The 10729-nt window shown below is 37.7% G+C and overlaps 1 pseudogene; it reads right to left on the reverse strand.

Annotated features, from left to right (window-relative positions):
• Window positions 1–224: 224 nt before the first annotated feature.
• Window positions 225–10428, reverse strand: LOC123913111 (annotated as a pseudogene).
• Window positions 10429–10729: the final 301 nt, after the last annotated feature.

A 10729-nucleotide genomic window follows, 5' to 3' on the forward strand; every position in this document is an offset into this window, starting at 1 on the left:
TGTTAGTTTTGTGTAATAAAAACAAAATTTATTTAATGAAATTATACGATACAAACCATCTTAACTTAATTTAAAATACAACACACAAGTAACGTAATTAGTACAATACAAATATTTTGAAATGCAATACAACACACAAGCAACATAATTAGTACGATACAAATAATTTAAAATGCGATAAACACACGAGCAACAACGTAATAATTAGTACGATACAATAATCTTCAATCACGTCCCATTCCAAACTTTGTCCATATGTGCTTTTCACTAAATCTGCTTGCAATTCTTGATGACCTTTTGGATCACGGAACTCGGATCTAGCACGCACATGATTTGCAAAAGTGGGTAACACCTCGGTCGAGTATGGTTGCGGTGCACTAGATCCACTTTCCTCAGATTGCTCAAAATCGGTCCAACGTTGAGCATATGAGTCTCGTTCATCCTCGACAATCATATTATGTAATATGATGCATGATCTCATTATGATACCCAAATCGGCTATGTCCCACAAGCGAGTTGGTTCACGGATGATTTTAAATCGAGCTTGAAGAACTCCAAATGCACGTTCGATGTCCTTCCGATATCCCTCCTGATATTTTGCAAATAAATTATCGGGTTCACTTTGAGAAAGTCTAATCGATTTGACGAAAGTTGGATAAGAAGGGTAGATGCCATCAGCTAGATAGTATGACATATTATAGGGACGCTGATTCACAAAGAAATCAACAGTATGAGCATTTCCCTGTTCCACGTCATCAAACACCGGTGACCGGTCTAGAACGTTTATATCGTTCAACGTTCCCGGACATCCAAAAAATGCATGCCAGATCCATAGATCATGAGATGCAACTGCTTCAAGAATAACTATTGAAATTCTGGTACACAGTAGACAAGTGTTGTCCACGATGTTCAGACACTTGTCGTAACACTTGTCTTAGCAGTAAGAACAATAAAGCAGAGCATTAAAAACAGATACTGAAAAGCATAAACAACACACATAATTGTTAACCCAGTTCAGCCTAACAGCCTAATCTGGGGGATACCAATCCAGGAGGAAATTCACTATCAGCAGTATTAATTCAGAGCTAAACTCCCCCGTTTACAACTCCTCACTTAATCCCTACCCAATGCAACTTCTACCTAGGAACTCCTAGATATGAGACCCCGTCTCACTCCCCTCAACCTTACAACCAGTAAGGATTTCAATAACAACAGAATGAAGACACTCTCCTTGACAAAGATGAAGATACACTTCATTAACATCACCACCTAGCCAACGACTAAGTTCACAATTTGGAGTTGCTTAAAAGCTTCCTCCAATTACAATACTCAACTCATTACCTACAGGTTTCTGAGTGAGGACATAGTGACCATCTCACAACCCGAGTGGTTCACTTTACACCAACTCTCCTAGAGAGTGGCTTAAAGACACGAAACCCTTAAAAGACTACATCTTTGATATTCTATTTTTGCTTCAAGTTTCGGTGAATAAAATAGGGTTAGCAGCACCCTTTAAATAGCATAACCTCGTGGGCTTTTCATAATGCTCCAGCTCCAAGAAATCTTCTAGATGCAAAATATATATTTTTACCAAATCTTTATTTGCATCAAATATTCCTTCCATAAATATATTTGTTGTAAATATATTTTAAAATTAAATCTTCTAATCTTCTTGAAGCACAAAGATTTATTTGAAATAAATCTTTTATATTTTCTGCAGCAATCTTCACAAGATATATTTTTGAAACAAATATTATATTTTCTAAAAGTTATTTTATTCCTTTAGAAAATAGAACTAGGGTTCAGCTGCCTTCTGAAACACATTGATCACGTGCGCCTTGTTGTATAAGAAACCACAAAATAATTCTTCAATCAAATCTTCGAAAGATTGAATAGAAAATAAAAACACTAGCTGGCGCGAACAATCAGACATACAAGTGTTGTTACATCTGTCTCAACACTTGGTGTACGCACATATGTCTCAACACTTGGCTAAAAGATGTTTTTGCAAAATGTAGCCAACATACAAAAACCCAACAATCTCCCCCTTTGGCAAATTTTGGCTAAAACAAGATTAGACCAGTATTAAGAGAGATATAGTATCACCTTTCCTTCGAGTCAACATGAGCACACAACTAGGAAAAAAAGTAACATAAAAAAAGCTACTTCCAAGAGAGCTCTTCAGCTACGAATAACTTGTAAGTAGTAACAGAGGCATGCAACAGCAGGAGTGAACACATATATCCTCACAGAGCAGATAGAGAGAAATAAACTCTCACAGTGGATTCAAGGATAGGAGAAATAAACTCCTACAATCAGAGTACATCCATTCAACAAAAGATCACCTGGGAAAAATAAATTCCCACAAATATAGAACTAGGAAAAATAAATTCCCAGCCACCAGAGAATAAAGCCAAGATGTCTCAGCATCTGGCATCACACTTGTCACTTATTCATACTACCACTCCCCCTGAATTTGTGCATGACAGAGCACAAGCATACAATGTAGTCAACCATAGGAACTACAACATCCTTGTAATAGCAGAAGCATTCAATCAGAGTGATCAACGCTTAATAGTTGTTGTAGACACACATGTGTGCATTCATAAATAAGCATGTACAAGTTACTCATATTTCTATGATTATAACTAACTAGGTCACCCATATTGCTATGACTGTGACCCAACTCACCCATATTTCTATGACTGTGATCCTAAGCATTAAAGTCATCCATATTTCTATGATTATGACTAAGCACGATGAATCATCCATATTTCTATGACTATGATTATGATCATGCCCTATGCTACAAGTTTAAATGCTTTTTGGAATTCTTGCATGCACATCACACAGAGCTGAAGGTAACATTTACTCCGCTCAGACATAGGCCTAGAAGATTAACACATCACAGGAAGAACAGCAACACACCAGATGTCAGCACATCTGTCCACACATCACGCAGATAGATCTTACAGATCATAGATCACTACTCCCCCTTTTTAGCCACAAATTCTGACAAATAAAGTCAGTGTGCATTAAACAAAAGAATAGAGGCATAGAGGTACCATAATAGTATCAGAGGTGCAAGTTACATAACATAGAGAACTAAACTCTCACAAAAGAACCACATAGGGAGAAATAAACTCCCACATACTGAGAAAAATAAAGTCTCACACATCAGATCAGGATGTCTAGACATCAGGCATGACATCACACATCAGGAACATGGCACTCCCACAACCATCAAGCACACTATCAGAGCATAAGCTAGCAGAACACATTATCAAGCTAGCTACACACTACTCCTCCTCCTGAATAGCATTACTCCCCCTCAACACATGCATATATATATATATATATAACCTACACTCCCCCTCAATACGAGCATAGAAGTATAAGAACATCAATACGAGCATAGAACCATAAGAACAGCAACTTCACCAAATGTAAGAACATCGGTCCACACATTTGTCCACACACACACTACTCCTCCTTTTTAGTCATAATTTTGACAAACATCATACATATCAGAACACAGAGTAGCAAAAACAGAAATATCATAGTGCACATATTACAGACCATAGGCACATACAAGTGCTAGAAATCCAGGGCCTTAGCCCACAAAAGATACGGAGAACAGAAGTAGTGGAAAGAGAACATGCGAACTTTCATCCATAATACCATAACCAAACTCCAACAGTATAGCATGAAGATCATAAGTCATAAGGTATAAACTTATATTATCTTCATCACATCAACCACAAAGTGCACAGAGCTACTACTACTGAAGATAACACCATGGGATACATACCTTATCATATATAAATCAGTAGTGGAGGAACCATATCATATCTACCACATCAAACTCCATAGTCAACACTCATAAAATAGACATTTTCCCCTTGTTTCCACAACATGACAAGAGCATGAGAAACCATTGTTCTTGGAAACAACATGTACCAACCGGCAGAGAAAACAATGTTAGGAACATGTGGTCCGACAAAAGAAATCTATAGTCAGAAGTCAAAGACACTCCCTTTTTGGCTTTGGAGTGCTTCTGATCTTTCAATCTCAAAGAGTTGTCTCATAATACTCTTAGAGATTACACCCATAAAGGTTATTGGTAGCTTCACCATAAACGTTGTAGCTTGCTTCATAGTTAAAAACATACTCACCAAAAATCCAGCTTCTCATAGCATTATCTCCTTTAAAACACAAATTTCTATTTATAGACATTTTCTTCAAAATGAATGAAACATTCTCTAAGAGGACAGAAGAGATGTCAACTTTCTTCCTGTCAAGTGACATGACGCCCATAACATCATCCTCAATATTTGGCTCATAGTCAACCACATTCTGGCATTTTGGTGGCAGATGTTGTACACAATGTTGGAACACTTGAGATAACACGATGTTGAGACAGATGTTACAACATCTCGTACTAGAACAGACAAGTTATTCAACACAGATGAGTATTATTCAGTTTCAATCTCAAGAGACATATACCAAAAGCATCTTCAACAATAGATATATTGTCATCACATAAGAACATCAAACTAGAGGTTTCAGAAACAGGTCTGAAACAATCACTTACCATAGTAGTAATCACCTTTGATCATCACATATCTGAGCATTATCGCATCTGATCATAACACATCTGAACACATATAATACTTCTCAGCATAATGCACATCCACACAAACAATCGTACCATGCTGGTTCTCTTTTAGTCACACTTTTAGCAACAACTTTGGTCAAGTGAAAGATCATCAAGATCAGTTTCTTCTACCACATTCAAAACCCCAATACTCCAAACCACCATTAGTTGATCCTCATTAGATTGAGGACTCTCAGAACCATATCAGCATCAGTTTGGGGAATTGCAAAACAGGTTTCAACAACACTAACGGGTTGGTCCAGGATGTTTCAACATCCGATATGACATTAGACTTATGTGAGGTTCCTTTGGGGGACTCAACCACAACTTTAGTGAGGGATGGTAAAGTGTCTGAACCAACAACCTTGGAAGATGACACATGCACAATTTCAACAACAGTGTCATCAACAACAGCAACATTCATACTAGATTGAAAGTTTCAGAGGTACATCTGACAGATGTTCCAACACTACCCACAACATTTGAACTGACAAAACCTTTAACATGGGTAACAACATTTGATTCGACATTAGGGCTTTTGATAGGTTCAAGATACAAACATGTCATAGTATGAGATTTATTGACAACAACAAAAGGATCACCATTCCTACCATCACTTTTAAGATTCATCTTTTCGTCTTTGTTCTCTATTAGCCAAGATATAGCATTTACTCCCAAAGACATAGAAATAATTAACATTTGGTTTTCTCCCCTTCCAAAGCTCAGAGAGGGTAGATGAGAACTCATGACTAATTCCTTCAGAGGAGCAGAAGTTAGAGAATTTAGCATTTTCAAATTCCTTCCGATGGTCACTTCTGATCCTGACAATTACACCCTCATTCTCTCTTTTGAGGCGTTGACAAAGGTCTTTGAAGACATGAAAAGTATTTGATTTTTCGTTAATAAAATTTACCCAAGTAAATCTGAAGGAATCATCAACAACTAAAAAGACATACTTCTTTCGACCAAGGTTTTCAACTTGCATAGGTCTCATCGAATCAGCAATCATCTCTTTTCTGATCATGAAGCCAGAAGTTTTCTTGCCAGATGTTGCAACATTATGTGGAACATTTGTCCCTTCAACCAGTCTATAGTGCAATGTGAGAGGAGATTCCCTCTTACAGACAACATCAGAGCTGATCAAAATATTTGGATGCTGATCAAGAATAATACTATAAAGCACAGTGGGAAATGTTGTTGGCATCTTCACAGCCAAAGACTTAGCATGCTTAGTAGTTTTAAAAAAAAATATAAGAGTCAAAACCTCATTTGGTCTTGGTACCAACAATGTAGATGAAGTTACTCAAATCTATAGCACAGTCAGATAACTCTATCTCAGCTTCAGGATCTTCACTCATGGCCAAAAACTTATTAATCACAGCAGGTGAAAATTCAACACATCAGCCCATGTTAAAAAAAACCTTCATGAATTCCTTGCTCAAAGGATCATCACAGTCTTCAGTTTATTGGCTTCAACAGCTCTACTAGACTCAGTAAAGTCAGTTATCATTTTCTACCTAGTGAGAGCACCAGCCTTTTGCTGGACAGATGTACCTACACCGGCATCTACATGTGTCCCAGACAGTAAATTCTTACTAACGGTCAGCTTACTAGCCCTTCTACAGGGAACATCAGCATCCACAAGAATAGTTGGATGTTGGTCAAGTATAATACCACACATCAGGGTTGTAAATGCTATGGGCAGTTGTAGAGCAAAAGAAACAGCATGTTCCAAAGTGGCATCAAACACATAAGAGCCATAATCAAACCTGGCATTTACTCAGGGTTTTTTTGGGTCATCACAATTGTCAGCAACATTCACTACAAATTCCCTTACCAGCTTATCAAAACAGTCACCTAGATCAGACACCTTTCACACTTCTTCAAGATGTGCCACCAGATGTAGCTACACTTGTCTCCCTTTCAAAGTCTGAATCACTAGAAGGGGGTTCTTTTCTCTTTAAGCTCTTCTTCTTGACCTCAGAAGTTGGAATCACCTTGCTCCTGGTTCTAGGGGACCAGTCACAGTTTTCTTCCCAGCCATTTTAGCAGACTTCTTTGCCTCAGACTGATGGACAGGTGTACTAACAGTTGTCACACCTTTACCTGTCCTACTTCTAGTTCTTTTACCAACACCAGTATCAGGCACTTCTGTCACAAGTTTGTCACCTGTAACGTTTTTATGCATGAAGACAACATCAGGATCACTCACTCCCTTACCTTCAGATAGGGTCTTACTGCTTTCATCTGATTCAGAGTAATCCACAAGATTATTACTAGATTTTGCTACCACATGAGTTCCTTCTTTTTCAGTAGCATCATTATGAACAGTGTCACTTGTGACAATTTCAGGTACCCCAGATGTACCTACACTTGGTACAACATTTGTCTCCAATGCCATAGATGTGTCAACATCTGACACAACATCCGTCTCAGGTGCCACAGATGTGTCAATATTTGGCACAACATCAGTCTCAGGGACAGTTCCCTTGAGAGAATCAGCAACACATTCACTTGTGGTCTTAGTAGAAGCACCAACATCATAATTAACAACAGCAGGGGGCCACAAGAGAATCAACCATCAGTAGTTGATCAACTTTCAATACCCAAGAGCAATAATCCTTTGCTCCCAAAAATAATAACTCCTCCTTGCTAGAAACAATTGAAATGCCTATCCTAGGTGATTTGGATGACACTCCAAAGTGCAGATAACAATTCACCCATTGGACATAGGTTGAAGCAGCTCCAATGTTCATAATCCCATGAAGCTCTTTTCACTACAACAGAACAAGAGTTCCATGCTCTCGTAGACTTGATAATATCAAGTTAGAGTAAACAACCTCCATCCTGTTTTAGAGAAATACCACCAGATATATTGAGAAAAATAAATTCTCATTATAAATATGTCAAAAAATTACACCTGACATGTCTTCAACATCTCACAGCTTCAGAATAAGGATTCCTCATTAATAACTTCTCATAGCACTCTAGAGAATTATACATTCTCCCCTTTAATAGCTGCACATCTAGTGGTTGGTATACACAAGTTACTCTCCTCTAAACAGAATCTATTTCATGGCCATAAACAAGATTCCATAAATCTGGCTCCTTTGATCAGAAGGATTCTCCAAATGTCAGAGAAAATGTCCTTGACATTTAAGCTTGACCTCCACATAAAGAATTTGAATGAGATACCTTTATCAAGCTTACACAAGAAAAGCAAAACACACATCTGCACTACCACATACTTGGATCAGAAATAAACTCACCCAAGAAGTCAACCATAAGTTTCTAGTGTCAAAATAAATTCAACAAGATTCTGCATACTGCTGGTCAGATGTAGCAACATCTGGGAGGACATCAGTCCCCTTCTCAAGGAACACACCAAGAGATCCTTTATCAAAGCCACTGGAGGTTGGCTTTTAGGGTTAGAAGCAAAAATAAATTGCTCACAACTTCCTTCAGATCTCTCTTCAACAAACTCATATATGAATGCCTTTATGAGTGGACTTGAGATCACCCTCAAGTATCGTTGGCATCTCCAACAAGTTAGTTGAACCTCTTCAGAGGAGAACAGAGTATTGCACACTCAAAACCACCAGGAGTTTTCCATCATATATATATGCAGCGGAATTCAAAGCAGAAAAAAAAAACTCCTCAACAAACTTCAGGCACACCATAATGACCTTTGCACAAATTCCACACTCAGGTGCAACAGGTTAACATAGGTTTGAAAATAAATCAAACCATATAGAAGCTCAAACATCAAAGCTATACACCGTGCCATGAATAGTCCATCCTCCACTTCTATGGACCATTCAAACAAATATGAACTTCTTCAAGTCCAAACAACTTTTCAGTATTCCTTACTTGTTCATAACCAGAAAGTATATTCCCTAGGATCTCACCCAGATACAGAACAGGATGCCTGCTCTGATACCAATTGAAATTCTGGTACACAGTAGACAAGTGTTATCCACGATGTTCAGACACTTGTCGTAACACTTGTCTTAGCAGTAAGAACAATAAAGCAGAGCATTAAAAACAGATACTGAAAAGCATAAACAACACACATAATTGTTAACTCAGTTCAACCTAACAGCCTAATCTGGGGGATACCAATCCAGGAGGAAATTCACTATCAGCAGTATTAATTCAGAGCTAAACTCCCCCGTTTACAACTCCTCACTTAATCCCTACCCAATGCAACTTCTACCTAGGAACTCCTAGATATGAGACCCCGTCTCACTCCCCTCAACCTTACAACCAGTAAGGATTTCAATAACAACAGAATGGAGACACTCTCCTTGACAAAGATGAAGACACACTTCAATAACATCACCACCTAGCCAATGACTAAGTTCACAATTTGGAGTTGCTTAAAAGCTTCCTCCAATTACAATACTCAACTCATTACCTACAGGTTTCTGAGTAAGGACATAGTGACCATCTCACAACCCGAGTGGTTCACTTTACACCAACTCTCCTAGAGAGTGGCTTAAAGACACGAAACCCTTAAAAGACTACATCTTTGATATTCTATTTTTGCTTCAAGTTTCGGTGAATAAAATAGGGTTAGCAGCACCCTTTAAATAGCATAACCTCGTGGGCTTTTCATAATGCTTCAGCTCCAAGAAATCTTCTAGATGCAAAATATATATTTTTACCAAATCTTTATTTGCATCAAATATTCCTTCCATAAATATATTTGTTGTAAATATATTTTAAAATTAAATCTTCTAATCTTCTTGAAGCACAAAGATTTATTTGAAATAAATCTTTTATATTTTCTGCAGCAATCTTCACAAGATATATTTTTGAAACAAATATTATATTTTCTAAAAGTTATTTTATTCCTTTAGAAAATAGAACTAGGGTTCAGCTGCCTTCTGAAACACATTGATCACGTGCGCCTTGTTGTATAAGAAACCACAAAATAATTCTTCAATCAAATCTTCGAAAGATTGAATAGAAAATAAAAACGCTAGCTGGCGCGAACAATCAGACATACAAGTGTTGTTACATCTGTCTCAACACTTGGTGTACGCACATATGTCTCAACACTTGGCTAAAAGAAGTTTTTGCAAAATGTAGCCAACATACAAAAACCCAACAACTATGGTGGTTCCCTTATCCCCCCTAGTAAATTGACCTTCCCATGCTTTAGGACAATTTTTCCACTCCCAGTGCATGCAGTCAATACTCTCAATCATCCCTGGGAACCCTCGCATTTCACTAACATGTAGTATTTTTTGCAGGTCATCTTGGGTTGGTGCTCTCAGATACACTTGCTCATACAATCGTATGATTCCTTTACTGAATCTACGTAAGCACTCCAATGCTGTAGTACTTCCTATTTTGATGTACTCATCGACCGCATCTGCTGCCATACCATATGCTAACATACGCATTGCTGTGGTACATTTTGCTAAAGGTGATATACCTTCTTTATTGGCTGCATCAACTCGCTGGGTGAAGTAGTTATCACTACTTGAAAGGTCCCCAACAATTCGAAGGAAAACATGTTTTTGCATCCGGTAGCGACGACGAAACATTGCATCGTCATATGTAGGTTCATCGGCAAAGTAGTCGTCAATTAGTCTTTGGTTTGCCGCTGCATGATCTCTATTGAGATATTTTCTAGTACGAGGTGCATTATCTTCCAATATTTTCTGTCGACGCTCTCTAAATCGATTGAGTATGTAAGCGTCATCAATTTCACATCTTTGTTTGTAGGTTGCGATATCAAAATGAAATTTTGATGGATCCATTTTTTGTGATATTGGAAGTAGATTGGACGAGATTTGGGATATTGGAAGTAGTTGGATGAGATTTGGGATATTGGAGGTAGATTGGTACATAAATGGTTGCATGAGTCCTTATATATAAATGATAGACATATGACGGATTTGAAATAAATATTGTATAGAGTTAATTATCAGATAAAGATTAGATTCGATTTGGGTGGTAGACCACTGTTGGATTTGAAATAAATATTGTATAGAGTTCATTATCGGATAAAGATTAGATTCGATTTGGGTGGTAGACCACTGACGGATTTGAAATAAATAT

The sequence above is a fragment of the Trifolium pratense genome, linkage group LG1 (assembly GCF_020283565.1).
Source record: "Trifolium pratense cultivar HEN17-A07 linkage group LG1, ARS_RC_1.1, whole genome shotgun sequence".
Lineage (NCBI taxonomy): Eukaryota > Viridiplantae > Streptophyta > Magnoliopsida > Fabales > Fabaceae > Trifolium > Trifolium pratense.